Source organism: Falco punctatus, assembly GCF_963210335.1.
Source record: "Falco punctatus genome assembly, chromosome: 3".
Lineage (NCBI taxonomy): Eukaryota > Metazoa > Chordata > Aves > Falconiformes > Falconidae > Falco > Falco punctatus.
This window is the reverse complement of record NC_137582.1, coordinates 115,308,532-115,325,589: the sequence shown is the minus strand read 5'-3', so window position 1 is coordinate 115,325,589 and position 17,058 is coordinate 115,308,532. Positions and strand designations below refer to the sequence as shown.

The window sequence follows — 17,058 nt, the reverse complement described above, 5'->3', positions numbered from 1 at the left end:
GGGGGCACTGCCGCCCCCAGCCCCATCGCGGCGGGGAAGGCCGCTGCCTCCGCGCCGCACCCCCCCCCCCCCCCCCAAAGCTGCCTGCCTCCCTCCCAGCGCCCTCCCTGCTAAGCCGGCATGAAGGCTGTCCGCCCCCCGCCACCTTCCCCCGCTCCCACCCCTCGCCGGGGTGCTGAGGGGCGCTCCCCGCGTTATGAGGAGGGAAAAGGGCGGCCTGCCGCCCCCTCCAGCCTGGACGGCGGTTACGAGGGAGTTTATCCCTCACTTCTCTGCTTCATCAGCACAGGAAAAGGGGGTGAAGGGATCGATTTGCGGGGTGTCAGCGGGCTCGGGGGCTGCCCGGGCTTCGCGTCCCCGGTGCGGCGGCGGGGAAGTGGCTGTCGCCCCCCCCTGCTCACGGCCTGGGACTCTTTCTCTCCCGCCCCCCCCTTTCGCTCCTAAGCGGGAGTTTCCAGGAAGCGCTGAGAAAAGCCGCAGCACCGCGCAGCCTCTCGCACAGCGAGCTCCTTCCGCCCGAGACCGTGGCAGGAACGCCAAGTAGTCCCAACGGCCTCTCCTGCCTCACGCGGCAAAAGGCACCGTCCTGTTCTCCCTTAGCTGGATACAGTTACAGAAACGAGAAGAGGAGTGTTTCTCCCCCCTGCCCTCACTCCCCGGGCTCGGCCGGGATAAGTCAGGGGGAAGTGGGGGGGAGGGGAGGTGAAAAAAAAAAGCGCCGGCCTCGGCGGAGGGGTCCGGAGGCGCGGAGAAGTGAGGCGGTCCGGGCAGCTCTGCGCGAGGGAGGGGTGAGCGGGAAAACGCGGCGCGGAGCCGGGAACAGCGCCCCCTCCCCCGGCGGGGGGGGCCGGTGCGGCGTGTCGCTGAGGGGGCGGCCGGTAGCCCGCCGCCTGCACTGCTCCCCTCGCCGCCGCCAGCGGCAGAGTTCGGGGAAACTTTCCCCCTGGGTTAAGGTTGAGGGTCTGGGGTCGTGCCTCAGCCCTCCCCCGCCGCCTCACACGACGCGGTGTCCTCCTGGCAGGTGAGCGCCCTCGGAGCAGTTTCCACAGGGGCCCTGGGGCTGCGCCTTCCCCCCGCCCCGCCGCCCGTGGTCGGTTTTCCACCCCCGTCCCGGGGGGCCCGCGTTCCTGTCAGCACACCTGGGCCCTGCTCCGGCCCTCGCCCGCCGAGGGGGGCGGCCGCCCTGCGCCTCACAGATAAGGCGCTGGGCTCACCCCACCCTGCCGACGGCCTCTGCCGCCCCACGGCCAACTTCGTGGCTCTTCTTTTTTCCCCTCATCTCTGGGTCTGCAGAGCTCTGCACTGCCACGTTTAGGGAAGTTTGCCCCTAATCCTGTCCCCGTCCCGTGTGTCCCCCCTCCCCCGCCCCCGGCTGTTTGACTTCGCACAGGACCCCACAAATCCTAAAGCTGCCCCTAGACGAGAGCTTCACATCCTCGCGTTAACCCTGCAGGGAGAACAGGGCAAGAAACTGAGATCTAAGGCCTTACACCCCGCACCCCTCCCGATCCCCTCCCCCTATCCCAGTTACACAGGCTTCGTGTCCTCCTATTAACCCTGTGGAGAGAGGACAAAAGCTAAACTATGATCCTGCTCTGCTTCCCCCATCCCATTCCCAGCTACACGAGCTTCACATCCTCCTGTTAACGCTGAAAGGAAAGAACAAGAGCTGCTGCTGATTGTAAGGCCTTGCTCTGCTTCTCCCCACCCCCTCTACCAGCCCCATCCCCCACTGCAGCTCCCATAGACTTGTATCCCTCCCATTAACGCTGAAAGGGGAGGACAGGAGCTCTGATGGGTTTTTCTCAGGCTTACTCTGTTTTCTCTCCCCCCTACCAACCAATACCAGCTCCACAGCCCTGCATAAGTGCAAAGCATGCATCTGGTCTGCTAGCACATCGAGTGAATGCCCCCTTTCCTCTGAGCTCCACAGCCCTGCAAGAAAAAAAAACACCCAAACCACAACCGATTCCCCTCGTTTTGCTTATTCATTATAATGGGTTGGAAATGTGCTTTTTAAAATGTGTGAGCTCTTGTTTTAGAAGCATCTGTGCTTTAAGAATAAGGGTTTGTCTTCTGTCATCTTGAACATAGCTCTTCATCATAATCTCTTGAAGTGCTCCATTTTCGTCCTTAAAGTTCTATTTTATTACCTCTTCTGGATCAGTGAAGGTCGGTTTAACCCTTTATATATGAAACTCAGCAGTCACTTCAGGAAAAGGTTGCCTTTTTCTTTACTAATTCATGGTTATAATAATATTTTATTGAGTAAGGGTTTTTTTCCAGACCAGTCCTGATGCATGCTGAAAGAAGTGTGTGCTTCAGCACTGATTAAAGTCATGTATGAGTTAATGAGAAGCTTGCAGAGTATGTGAAGCAAGAGAAAATCTTTAACCAGCTCTGCTGTTCCTTCTACATACCACAAACTTGTAAGCTGTAACCAGAAGGTGGATTGAATATGTGTGAAATGCTGCAGTAGGAGACTCTTGTAATTGCATCGCAGGTGGATGCTCACTCAATTAATGTATTATCATTTTCAAAATACCTCAAAGTTGAGTGGGTTTGGGGTTTTTTTTAAGTGTTTTCAGACTTCATATTTCACTTGGATGAAAGATGCTACAAGCCTACAAAGTGGTATTTTCTGGAATTATTTATTTTAAACAATCTCTTTCCCTATGCTAACTGCTTCCAGGATTAATTGATTGATAACAGATAAGAGACTCTCAGGTGCTGGAGGAACATTAGCAGTGGTGTCAACATTCTAGTTATGGGACTTCTAATTTAAGAAACATATTGTCATAAGGAGTAAGATCAAGGCTGAATCCTGCTTCCATTTAGGCCCAAATATAAAATACATTGTGGAAGGAGTCCCCAGCGAACACTGAGAGTAATTAAGTAAAAATAAAACCTTTCCCTTCAGCCCCCTCCTTCCCCTTTTAACATAAGCAAGTGCAACACTGTTTCCAGTCCACCATTTCCATTATGTGTCCTGATATTTCTTAATTTTATATTGCATCTTAAATCCTCAAGTGACTTAAAATTTCTGTGATTTGGGGGTATTTCTAGAGCATACTTTTAAAGAAGCAATCTCACTGTGTCCCAAAAGGAGCTATTGAGTAGTCATTCCTGTAAAACAGACTGAACTTCTTACAGTTTTGCCTTTCCAAACACCCAATTTTTTTTCTTTAATTTTCATACCTAATTGTTGAATGCCTTTTTCTTTACATTAAGTAAATATTTATTAGTACCAGTTGGATTTTTTCCCCTCCTTTTAAAAGAACAGAGCCTTGTCCCCGAGACAATCACTTCATACTGTATTGAGGAGATGACATAAAAAAAGGAATGAAGGAGAGTTGTCTTGTGTTGGGAACGTCAATGCCATTTTTGGAAAACAATACTATAGGAAATGGAAATGAAAAATATGTTTTATGCTGGTGGGAACTTGTAATGAGGCTAAGAGAGGATTTGATGTCTCAGAAAAGCAATCATTACAAGGGAAAAAGCGGGACTTTATCATCCATTTGTAAAAGTTCTCTGGCTGAATATCCTTTTGGGGAGCTGAAATTTGGCTCAAGTCTGTTTATGAACATCTGTTGAATGGAATTTTAAAAAGGCACAGATTATAATCTTAGTTTCTGTTGACTGCTTAAGATGATAAAATAAAACAATAAATGTATCTGCAAGTATGGGTTTTGTTGTTTTTTTTTTTTTAATAATGAGCTTCATGAATGTTCAGTAGTCTATACTACTGTTTACCTTGTCGTATATGTGTTTTCCATACATTTTTCTCTTTGGCATATAAAATATAGCCTCTACCCCTTTCTGCAGCTGTTTAATTCCATTTGAATACTTTACTAGTAAGCTTTCAAGTTTGTTGGTTTTTGGGTTTTTTTTCTTTTGTAAGAGGAGACGCTTGGATTTTGGTGTGTCTGATATTTTTTGCACAAAGAATACAGCAATATATTTGAGGGGAAATTTTGAGAACTGTTGGGTATTCCCAGAACTGTGGCCGTTTGCTTTGATTCACATCCTGCCCACCTGTCTTCTGCTAGGTTGCTGTAAATGCAATCACTTTGTGTCCACTGTCTCTGGATAGTACTACTTCAGCATCTATTTCTGCAGTGTTTGTAACCTCCTGTTATTCAGGGAGGTCTTCACTGTAATTTTCCCTCCTATTATTTTGCCTCTTTTGCAGCCTGATGTTTTTGCTGTTGTTTTATATTCCAAGCAAGGATCCTGTGAATGCTTCAGCTCAAAATTTAGGTCATCTCTGATAGAAGGAGGAAGACCTAAAAAGTAAAAATAAGATTTCGATGTGCCTTTAAAAGTGACAACTCCTTTGGAAAAAATGTACAAACTCGTCTGTATTTTGTGGCTGTACGGGCTGGGGAGAATGGAGGGTGCCTTTTTTGATTCCAGAATGAAAGCTAAGTATCTTCATGTGCATGTGGTTTCCTTCCCGTATGCTTTCCTGGTCTTTTTCATTTTCACACCTGCTTTGAGCTTTAATCACTCAAATTATTCATAGACTTGCCCTGGAAAAAGAAGAGAGTGACCTCTTCCCATCTGGAGTAGATGGATTTACCATCAATAATTGTAAATGGACTTGGATGACTTAATAATGGTTTTTACGCTTAAAAATTTTAATTCTGTGATTTCATTGCATTTTAAGAATTCTGCGCATGGTCTTTTCCATAATGATAAGTTGAAGTTATACCATAGCTATTTATTTCTTGCAAATTATCTCTTAGCATTGGCCTCCCATCTACAAAGTGCTGATGATCCCCCACGAACAGCTGAGTCATCAAAGAACATCCATTGCTCACAGGACCAGGCCTGTAAGTTGCAGTTTTTTCTGTAATTATATAGAGTGTTGTTGATGACAGAGAACCTCAAGACAATTTATGAAATCAACAGCCGCGAAAGTAACACAGGGCCTGTTGGGGGTTATGCATTCACATTGATTACAATTTAGCAGTCCCTCAGCCTGAGGGTATCCAAGGGGACATGGAGCCAACTGCTTCTCAAGGCGTGTGTGTTGCTGTAAGCAACAAGCTGGAATTGATAGATATCTGTTGCTATTGCCAGCAACTCTTGCTTCTCTGTTACTTTAGTGGCTTCATTTAAATTATTAAGAAACTTGTGAATCTGTTGTGTTTGTTTCCTGCTCTTCCTAGCAGCTATCTGCAGTTTTACATGTATTAAATGTGCTTAGCTTCATCTGGCCTAGATGTGTAATAAATACCTTAGTAAATGCGGTTAAGTCCAGTTTCCTCTATTAACTCAGAAGAGATTTGTTTCTTATCTGAATTGTTCCTCCATTCAGAAGGAGAGGAGCCTTGCATAGCTGGAGTTCACCTCATAAATCACCTAGACAAATTGAACTTGCGGCAGAAGAAGATACAAAATGAGAATAGTTGTGATTTAGACTCAGTGAACTTTGTGGTGTTATGCTATGGAAAGATACTTGGCATGAGACAGTGAGCCACCTGTCACCAAGTGCATCTTCATGATGGAGGGACACCACAAGGCTGACTTCCGTGGGCTCAGCAATCGTGCAGTGTATTTAGATAGTTGTCCCATATTTCTTCAAAGTTGTCCTTTGCATACGGCGCTGCCATTTTCTCTCTGTTACGCTTTTTCTGATGCTCAGAACGCAATGATATTTTTCATGAGCTGGAGACAGGTTGCTGGGCAGTTTGCTGTCATCTCGGCACGCACTCTCTCGGTTCACAGAACAAGGTATGTTACTTCCGGGTGCTGATGCTGTAGTCTGTGCAGCTGCATGGAAGGGCCACTTCAGAAATCAGCAGCTCTTCAGCTTCCCAGGTTTTATTAACTGAGTTTAACCTTTGGTGATTAGTAAACAGATGTGTTAACTGTGTTAAGACAGTCAGTGGCCCAGCCGTTCCTCTTTGCAGTTCCTGAGACTTGTCAACCAAACTCTGCACCCTTGCCATCTCCATATCAGTATCCCTCTCATTGCAGTTTCTGGCTTTTCTGTTGGAGACAGAGATGTGTAAAGATATCTTTAAGATGGCAGTATTTTTGGTGCAAAGAAAGAAAGAAAATGCTCTTTGACTTCTGAATGCCGGTGCTAGGTGCTTTTGTAACACCAGGTCACTAGCTTCTCCTTCCCCCTACTTCTCGTATTTGGTAGAATATTCATTGGGTTTAATTCTGACAGCTTCATAAATTAGGGGTAAATTCCGCGGGCCTGTCACTGGCCAGAAGAAATCCTCCACAAAAAGAGGAAGCAACTGTGGGTTGTTTTTTTTCCTAATTTCTAACAACTATTTGAAATATAAATGTTTAGAATAGTTACCATTTTCCAACTATTCCTTCAACTGAACAGCAGTCGTCGACTAAGCCCCACTTCTCAAGTGTGCCTCCCTTTGCCCTTAAATACCCTCTACATCAAAGCAGTATTTGGTGGCTTCCATTTGACAGTATTGGTCTGTTATTGATAACTTCTTTATCAAAAGATTAGAAGGACCTTCTTGGTCTTCACCAGACTCTGCTATGATATGCAGATACGTCATAATTTGCTCGCTCATTTTTCAGGCTTTATCGGACAGGACTACCAGTCTGTGCAGCCACAGCGATTCATGTGACTTGGAGTGCAGGTTCTGTCTCTTCCTAACCTTCCTAACCCCATCGTAACGCTGCGGCTGTTTAGGATGATTAGAACTCTTCTGATTAGTTACCAAGCTGCTCTTTGTTTGATCTTCTGCCTAATTTAAACAATTCATCTTGTCTTTGTTCAATACAAGGTTATTTTCTACTATTAGCTCCTTTATAATGTCTTCATTACTTATTGATTACAGTTCTGAAATAGTTTGGGGTTGAGAGAGTTCTTTTTGATTCAAAGAGTGTTTGATGAATATATTTGTTGGCACCTGCAATGCTGTCCTTGTTTCCTCCCCTCCTTCCATATTTACCTTAAGGACCCTTCACAACAGTCTCGACTCCCCTCGTTACGATGGGTCTTTCCTTCTGCTAGATTAGAGCTTCCTCTTGGTGTTTTGTCATTTCTGAGTAAGGAAAGTCTGGTATCTTTCAGCTCAGTTGTTGCTTCATCTCCTCAGCTCTCCCAGGGGTCTTGCACACACTTTCAGTTCTGCCTTACGTTTTTGATTTTGTGAGGTTTCCTACTATTTACATTTCTTCACATATATCCTCTTCATACCATCTGCTACCTTCTGTTTTGCTCATCTCTGAAATGTAGTAACCATGTTTCATGCAATGTCGTTCTACATTATTTTCTTTAAATTTAATTAAAAGATTCTGAAAGAACAAAGCAAATTAGAATTCACCCTTTCTGTGTAGACACTTTAATTGATAAGGGAACACTTAATAAAGACCTTCAAATGCCTTGACACAAATGAATTTGTAACCAAAATGTTGTACATTGTTTATCCTAAAGGTATATTATCAAGTCAACTAGGAGAGTTTTATTACTGACAAAAGTTAAGGGTATTAATAAAGAATGCTGTCTTCTCTAGAAACTCTTTTTCTTTGGAATTCAGCAGTTCTACCAAGTAGTATTTACTTTCAAGTGAGTGTGTGGCTGTGTCTTGTTAGGTAAAAGCTGCAGTACTAAAACTGTTTCACTGAACTTAGCTTCTGACCTATCTTCTGAGGCCGTCTCTACAAAGGGATGATACATCAGTCTAGTCTGTTTGATCTAATTACAGCTATTTAACGATATGGAGCACAAGTACACTCACCCCACTTTGTTATGCTGATTTAAGGTATTTTCAGTGTTAATCGGGAGCACTGTTCTCTGGTTCTCTCTTGTATTAACTTACCTCTCAGAATATTCTGGGCAGTTATCCCATGGAGTGGTGTTCTGCTGCTCAGCTGCGTGTTTTTTTTCAGAGCATGTTGACAGGGAATTCTCAGGAATTTGAGGATTCTGTGGGTCAACCTGACAAATTACAATTCCTTTTCTCATGGCATCCATTGATTTTTGCTGACACAATTTGTTTTTCAAAATGCTGCAAGGTTGCATGAAGAAGAAATGGGTAAATCCATTACAATGCATATTCCTGTGAGGTTGCACAGGTGGAAAGATTTAGTTCTGTGGCTTCAGAGAACTTTTGCTACTTGGTAACAGAAGAAATGCACAAAGAGAAACTAACCTGCTACTTCTACACAGGATTTTATCTGGAGTGGTTTACCCAGTGGTGTACTGTTTCTGGGTGCAGTCAGCTAGTGGTGACTGATAGCACTGGGTACTGGTGCAGAACTGGGATGGCCAGTAGCGGCAGCCAAACATCAGGATGACAAAATTGCATTCCTAGAAACCTGTGCAGATCTTGGCTGCACAGGCAGAATACAAACTAAAGACATCGCTTAACGTGCAGAAGCCCGTTGCTGTCTGTGGAAAAGCGTCATTTCTGATTCCTTCCAACTGAAAACTAGCCAGTTTTATGTCAGGGTTATTGTCACAGGATTTTTTTTTTTTACTGTATATATCTGGAGAAGGTGTTGATCTTCTATGTCATAAAGCTTGGCAACACATAAGAAATTACCTAGAGTTTTTCCCCAGGTACAGTCCCTGAATCAAATAGGGGTTATGGGGGTTCAAGGAATACACATGGTCTGTCGAGCCAGGAGAAAGAATTTATGAACACAGAGAACAACTTCTTAATGGTTGTATAGTGGCCTTGCTCATCAGTGTAGGTGATTTACCATTGAATGGATGTAGAATGGTATTACAAAACTTGTTAAGAACAAACTCATTCGAAACATGAGCTTGCCCTGTTTTGTACAACCTCCATAAGAGGCAGCGAAAAGTGGGTAGAAGCAAGGAATGGAAAGACAGTTTCAATGTTACGGACATCCAGTGAAAAAGCCTCTGCAAAAAAGCCATTTTTTACATAAAAGTGTATCAAAGTAGTTTGACTTAGCAAAATAAAATTAATAAAACAAAGAACATTTGATCTGAAATGCCTTGTAAACTTTAAACTCAGAGTGCGTATGTATTTGCATAAGCGATGCACTTAACGCGCTCCTGCATCTCTTCTGGAGCTGGCAGTTGCAAGAACGTCCTCCAACTTACTGAAAGGGTAGCCTGAGACAGTGACCCAGAATGGCGTGTTCTTCATTTAAAAGTCCACTTTTCTAATTGAAATAATCCTTTCTCAGCAGTGTTCTTCTTCCTGTTATTTGCTGTAATAATAAATATAGCTGTCATAGGGACATCAGGAGGTCCTTAGATCCCATCACAACTCTGAGACGAGAGAGAGATGCTTATCTGTATCCCATACAGATGTTTGTGTATCCTGTGCTTAAAAAAAAATCTGAAATGAAGGGCATTCTACAACTTCCCATACTAGTGTTTTCATTGTTTAAATGTCACTTTTGTTACTTTGCCAAATCTTACTGTGAATTAAGTCTATTACCTGTTCTACTTTCAGTGGACATGAACATTTGGTGGCTGACCTTTACTGAAACAAAATAGACTGTTGGTATTTTGTCCCCTCTCAATTCTCACATGAGCTCTCTCCTTTTTCTCTTCTCTTTATTCTTTTTTTTTTTTTTTTTTTAATTAAGCAAATCCAGTATTTCAGTCTGTTCTTGGGGGTTAGATTTCCTCAGCCTCCCAGCATTCTTGTTTTGTGCTCTTTCCTGTTAGTTTATATCTGGTTTTATTTTTTTTATGTGGTACCTGAAAATGGCTACAATATTCCAGCTGAGATTTCACCAACACTGAGTTGAGCAAGATAATTGTTGTGGGTGTCCTACATAAAGCAGCCTTATTAAATATTTCTGTGATGTATTATCTTTATTGCATTGACTCAAATTCAGTTTGTGATCCATTATGACCACTGGCTTCTTTAGTGCAGTGCTGCCGCCCAGCCAGTTACTCCCCTCCTTGTGCATGCTCATGTCTTGATCCTTGGCTGCAAAAAAAAGGCGACTGAAAATGTCATGCCTGAAAACAAGGGGAAGAAAAAGATCTGAGGCAGCTTTTCAAATGCACTATTCTTGTGAACTCCAACTGGGTCAGCCTGCCAGTGGAAGAGGAATTGTGAGATAATGTTAATTTTCAATATTGGATTGAAATTATGTTTTCTCTTATTATTACTCAGAAAGTGTTAATTTCATATAAGTTCTAATATGACCTTGTTTGCTTGCAAATAGGGAGTCTTAAATTATAAGTTTCTTGCTCAATTTTTTTACTCTCCTGCTATTAACAAGACAAACGGAATAATTTGTTGATGTCCCTTTTAAAATATAATAGACATAGTTGCTAGATTTGAGGTGAAACAAAGTTGAATCTGAAAGGCATTTGAAGAAAGGAAAAAAAACCCACAACAGAAAAGTTACGGGATTCTGGTTTTGTCCAAAACTTTAATGACATGAAGATACAATTTATGGAGGTGAGGTATGCAGTCATCTGGTCAGAACACTGGAAAAGAAGAGGGAGCACCCCACCCCCCTGCCAAAAAACCTGCAGATGCTTTTCAGCTCCATGCCCCAGCCTGTTATCATTGATAGAAAGATGAAGAAGTGGCAGGTCTTTGACAGCATGGAACACCGTGTGTTTGAAATTATGAAAAACATCTCCAGTGGTCAAACAGTTAAGAACAGAAGATCCCAAGAAGGGCAGCCATGGTTTGTTTGCTAAGGAAAAGTACTGCTAAAGCAGGTATGTTTTGTCCAGAGAGGTTAAGAGACCTTAGATGGAAAGAAATTGGTGATAGATATCCCTGGTGATGTTACTTATGATGGAAATGAAAAGCTGTTAGCAAAAACTAGAAATACAGTGCGAGTCTTTTATGGTCTTCTGGGGGGAAGTGCAATACTTCGGCTTTTTGGGAAGCTTTACCCTTCGAAAAGCTTGTTCTTTCAACAGTTCTCTGCAGAACGAGAGGACCATTGCGCTATGGAGGTGACAGTGTGTGTAGGCTTGAATGCAACAAGGATCACTGCTTAGTTCTCCAAGCACTGTCTGACACCGAGAATTTGCTGAGCTTGTGCGTACTCCAGGGCTGGGTCAGCCTACATGTTATTGGCTCTCTGTATTTCATGCTTCTTTACGCTTTTGTGACCCGGATGAATTTAACAGGGAACTGAGCAGGGTGTTCGGTTTTCTTCTGCATTGTTCTTACACTTTTGCTCATCTTAATCCAGTTCTTTGCACCTGATACAGTGTCTAATTTTAAATCAAATCATATAACCTGCCTTCTCAAATTCTTGTCTCATTCAACGAATGTTGGTTTCAGATTTTCCTTTTATCCTTGTTATTTGATGTTTGCTTACATATTTTATTTATTGCGTATAATTCAAGTGCTGCAGTAAATACAGAATTACTAATTGTAATGGATTTTCATTACACTTTTCACTATAGTATCTGAATACTTTTAAACCACCATAAATGTATCATCACATATTGCAAAGAGATTTTTCCTCTCATTTCACTGATGCAAAGCAGGGAAATTAATGGCAAAGCTGTCAGAGTTCTCCACTGTATCTGTTCCAGTGACAATAAACACATTTCCAACTTGCCCCAGTGAACTAATCGTAAGTATCTCCTTTGTTAATCAACCACCGGGTTGCAGGTGAGCTTGGAGAGGGGGCTGCTGGTGTTGGTCATCCCTCTGTTTGGACTTTCCTAACACCGAACTCGAGGAGCCTCTGTTGGCTGCCTTATGCCAGGCTTTTGAGGCACTCATCTCTCATTTTGTCTGTAAGGACATCATGCACCAGCATAAAACAGCTAGTCCCTTTCAGCTTGGTAGCCCCACTAGAAGGATTTTTTTAAATCTAATTTTTCTAATAGGAAGACATTCTATTCTAGCTATCATCTTAAATGTACTCGGGCTTTTATATATATGTAGTGCCAACATAATCCTTTAGCTTAAATACCTGTCTTCAAACCATAATCTATGTATACAAACGAATGCTATCCTGTCTCGGCCTTTCTTTTGTTGGAGTTAGCTGAAATGAAACGCTGGTGTTTTCTTACGATAGATTCTTTGCTCTTCCAACAGTCTTAAGAAGCCTTTTCTATGACTATTTTAGTTTTCACTTATCATTCTTGAATATAAACCCTACCAAAAATTCTGCAAGAGAGCTGTTGCCATAACATCTGGATGTGCCTTACCTGATCCTTAGATCGCATTTGTCATCTTCATTTTTGTGATCTTTAGTCACTTCTGTGACTAAATACTGCTTCTGAGTCTTCATCCTTCTCTATTAACTGTGATGAATTCCCAGTTTACAAGAATTTTGGCTGTTAGTCCCTGTGTGAACAGCCTTGTGATTTGCATTAATCTTATTACTGCATTCCACCAGTCCGTTCCTCAGGATTCCTGTGCTGGTCCAGAACCTCATCCAGTTCTTCATTTACAATATTCCAGTCTTCTGTATTGATGCTTTGTGCTTTTGTCAGTGACTAGCTGTATTAATACTCTTTTTTTTTTTTTTTTTTTTTTATGCGTCGTGCTCATGTCACTTGAAAAAATAGCGCCAGTTCTGAGACCAGTGCTGGAGCTTTTAAAACACTCACTTTCTAGCCCAAAAGTTCCCATTTCAACACAACTCGGCCTGGGGTTTTTACCCATTTTTTACACACAAAACTTTTCTTGCACTAATCTTCATATTTTCCACTTTAACTTGTATTTTCACGTATGGCAGCAGATCAAATGCTTTACTGAATTTTAGGTGGGTGAGATCAACTGTGTTTTCCTTTACCAAGAAAAATCTGTTTTCTTATCAAAGAAAGAAATCAGATTTGTTTGGCATGATTGCCTTTGTTAAATCTATGTTGCGTTTTATCTGTTCATTTTCCTCTACATCTTTTCCCCCTCCAGGGGAAAAATAACTTAAGGTTTACATCTTGCTGAGGTCAGGTTAGTTAAGTCTCTAGTTGTCTGGACATTATTTTCCAAGTCTCTGGCTTGATTTTGAGATTTTTTTTTTTTTTTCCATTTCTCCCCATAATAGGACGTCAATTTTAGATTATTTTTGTACCCCTAGAGGTGGCTCTCTCTCTCATTTGTATCACAACTCAACTGTAGTGCTTCATGTTTTGTTTGGGTTTTGTTTGTTGATATGGGGGGGGTTTGCTGCTTTTGGTATTTTTAAAGAAAGATGCTATGTCATGGCTGTTGATACAGCAAAAAGTCATGAATTTTGGAGTACTGCAAAGTCCTTAAAAAAAAAATAATGAGAAGTTTCTTAACCAGTGATAACTGAATCCAGGACTCTGTTATCCTGTGCAACTGTTGATGACTACCAGTGGATTATTACAGCCCATGGCAACACTGACATTCAGAAGTTACATTCCTTGTGCTGCTTCAGCGTTATTCACTGCTATCATTCCTGTCTTTAAACAGAAAGTGTGCCAGCTACTCTACACATTTGTGCAAGGTAGTCCTTAAGAAGATACAGTCTCAGAATAGACAAGAAAAACAAGACAATAAGAAGATCGTGACTCTGGAGGGTCAGGATTACATCGAGAGGGCTGCAGTGCTCTCTGACTGCAGGAACCCATGCCACTGGAAAACCCAGGTCATGTTTCCTGAAGGTAGGAAAAAATAATATTTTTAGATTCTTTGTTTCCCAATGTATGTAGTTACACTCCTTACCCATACACGTAATGAATATGAACCTTTCTGAGCACATTCTGCTCAGGTACTTCATTATAAAGGTAGGAATGTAAGCAACGACCATTAAATGCTTGGATTTGGGGTGTGCTTTTTTGTCGTTTGGGTTTGGGGTTTTTTTTTTGGCCAGATATACTCAATATTTTTATAAAGGTTTGAAAACAAAGTCTGTCTTTTTTTAAATGATTTTTCAATAAGTCTGGAGCTCAGGATTCTGTTTTATGGAGAACGTTAACAATTCTGACCAATGCCTTTGTTTCACTGAAAGCGCATGTGATAATATCAGCCTTTATAGAGAAGTAATATTGCTAAGGTTTGATTGCAGGCCTCTTTAAATTCAGAGATAACTGTTAGATTAAAATGACCTTGTTTCACAAATCCAGTAGCAAATTCTAAAAGTTCCAGCAAAGCTGGTCTGAATGTGCTTAAATTTTTGTTTCTAATGCAAGTGAATTTCACTGAGGTAAAGTTACAGAGTTTTACTTTTAGGCCATGTTCACTTGAGCTAGATTACAGGATGGAGGCCTTAAAAGCAGAAAATCAGTCACATCCCTGCATGCAGACTTCTGTGCACGCGTGAAGTCCTAAAGCTCCCCATGTGGGTTAGATTACAGAATTAAGATTTTGAAATACACATTTGCGGGTGACTGTTGAAAGGTAGGTCAGTAGAATTTCTGTCTGACCCTTTCATGATCGAATGTTTCAAAGCTGGTCAACACCTTGTTTACGTGGAATGTTGCAATTGTTTTGCTTTATTAAATTTTCTATCAGTTATTTGTGCCTGCCTTTGTACATCTGAAATGAAGGGACATTACTAAGTGTTCTCCCTGTAGCATGAATATTTAATAGTTTGTGTGTTCTTTCTGTCTTGTGTGTGCCTGTATAATATCAACAAAACCTCTTAATATCTGTTTTTGCACAAGATTTTCAAAGCACATCATATGACTGAGTCATAGTGCTGAGCAAACTAAGCTGTAGTTTCACCTAAAATACTAGAATATATTTGCCAAATGGTGGTATTTGACAAATAAGCATGGATTCAGCTAACTTCCCCTGGAGATTTCATTTCAGTTTGATCTGAGTTCCCAGTATGGATGAACTGGTGTCTTTTAGAAATTTTAAAAAAATCTTTAGCCCATTTAAAAAGATGCTTTTTCTTTGTTTTCTCAGAGGTACAATACTAATTTTCTCGAGCTGGGAGCTGGTATGAGTATTGTGGACAGATCTGGCAAAGTGCTGAGTATAAGGTTAACTTTAAGGGAGTATATGCTTAAAATCACCGGGGCTGCTGATGTTTAAAATTACGCATATACTTAAGTACTGCCATGGCCTGAGGCCAGTGGCTTTTGCATCTTCTAGGACTGAGCCCTAAGCAGACTACAGTGAATGGTTGCAGCTGAATTTTCTTTTTCCATTTTAAATATAAGGTTTAAAGCACAAAATCTGACAGCTGTTTAATTTAAAATACTTATTTTAAAAGTGAGGCATGCAATATGCGGAGTCGATATGCCTGGTTTCTTTCTTTCTGTCTCCCTTGGCATCCCAGCTCACTCCTCTACAGCGTTAGTGCAGGGCTTGCAGTTTTCAGCGGTGCTCCGTTCCTGCTTTATCCTCTTCCATCTTTTCCATCTGCTTCATTCTGTTTGGAAAATGGCAATGTAGAATGTGTTTGGTGTAACCTTAATCCTGACCAGCATCTGGGCTCCGTTTAAAAAAAAAAAAAAACATCTACTGCAGGCAAGGTTTCTGTATGTTTCCCTGCTTTAGTAAAATAAAGTGTGTGTGTGTGAGAACAAAAAATAACTGTAGCAAAATAATATTTATTTTAATTGAGACGTTCATTAATATGTAGCGTTTAATGTGTTTTCCTATATACATGGACAAACCGTGGTGTTCATAATTCTCACCCCACCACTATCCTGGTGGGTGTCACGTCGGAGGTGAACCAGATTTGCACCATTTTAGAAAAGGAGAGAAAGCATGGGGGGGGTGGGGGGGGTGTTGTCTTTAAATCTTCTTTTAACAGCCACGCTGTTAATTACTCACAAATATGTAGAAGTTAATGCCACCATAAAAAATGCGAGGAACTGAAATTCCTGTGCGCTGCCTTATGCTATTTCCCTATTAAACTTTCACAGGCCTTTCAGAGGTCCCCGGTGGCAAGGCGATTCCATGAAACGCTCCAGAAGAAAGTCACCAGGATGAAGTTGTGGCCACCGGCCATGGCTACCGACGCATCCTCCGCTATGGCCCGCCCGCCCCGGTGCCACTAGCCCAGCCGGGGCAGACCAGCCGCCCATCAGGTCGGTGTAGCCGCTTCTGGGGGGCTCCTCCCGGCCGCCCCCGCGGGTCCCGGGAATTGTGTGTGTGTGTGTGTGTGTGTGTAGCTCGGTGCTGGGCACCGGGCGCCTCTGGGAACCTGGCGCTGGCTGCCTGCAGCACCTGGGGACCGCGCACATGCCTCGGTAATTGCGCACCCCGCGGAGTGCCATTGTGCTCAGCCACACGTTAAAACAGCCGCTTCTGAGCCAGTTCCGATCGCTGGGGTGTGACTCCTCAGTACAAAGCGCAGAATAACGCTTTCCAGCCAATTGCGCTCCCCCGGTGGCTGCCCCCCCCCCTCCCCCTTGCCATTATTATTATTATTTTCCCCTTTGCTCTTTGATTTTCCCGATCCCGGCTGTACCGTGCGCATCTGCCCGCCGCTCTCGGCTCGGGGCTCTTGAACTTCACTGCCCGAGCAGCCGCAGAGGTCGCTTCTGAGCAGCACCAAAAGGTTGTGGTTTTTTTTTTGTTTTTTTTTTTAATTCCACCCCCTCCTCGCCCCGGCCCAGTCCCTCGTGGCCGGAGTGGAAAAGCACGTTTAAATCCTGAACTCGGATTTCCCATGTGGTGTCTTGTTGAGCTGCTGTCACAGCCACGCCGCGCGCTCCCCACACGGGGCGAAGGCGCTTCTTTTCTGCCTCTGCTGAGAACGTAGAAGGTGATTAACATTTTTAATCAAGCGGTATTTTCAGGACACCGCACTTAACCCAGTCTTGTGCGACAAGCGAACTCTCGTCATCCACAGACTCTTGCTTTTTCGATCCACCACTGAGTGGACAAATAATGAGGGATTAAAGTTCTGCTCCACCTTCCGTGGGTGACTGTTCAAGGGATCAGTGTTTGTCAGCGATTTGAGGGTTAATCCAGACAAGTTTATAGCGTTTGGCATTCTGGGTCTGTATACATGGAAAGAGCATGTGTGGGTTTGAAGTGAAGAATTAGCAGCGTGTACCGGGAGACAAGAACAATTGTTTATGTGAATATAGGATATATTGGAGAAGCGGCTAAGCATTAAATTGCGGGGGGGGTGTGTGTTGATTTTTCACCACATTGGGGGATCGTGGTCCTAATGCACAGTGTTTCAATGCGCTCTGGGGAGAAACGGGGGGGG

The 17,058-nt window shown here is 42.9% G+C and overlaps 1 protein-coding gene across 3 annotated transcripts in view; it reads left to right on the top strand.

The window, feature by feature from the left end:
* The first annotated feature begins 124 nt into the window (after nt 1–124).
* ARID1A (AT-rich interaction domain 1A) overlaps nt 125–17,058 on the top strand; it is an 83,925-nt gene continuing 66,991 nt past the window's right edge. The window contains exons 1-4 of one of the 3 annotated variants that reach the window (XM_080378748.1): nt 125–1,021; nt 4,752–4,838; nt 13,353–13,543; nt 15,761–15,925. The gene's annotated coding sequence lies outside the window, so the exon portion shown is untranslated. Of the gene's footprint in view, nt 4,839–13,352; nt 13,544–15,760; nt 15,926–17,058 lie in introns of all 3 variants that reach the window. The other 2 variants (XM_080378747.1, XM_080378749.1) reach the window with 2 other exon arrangements.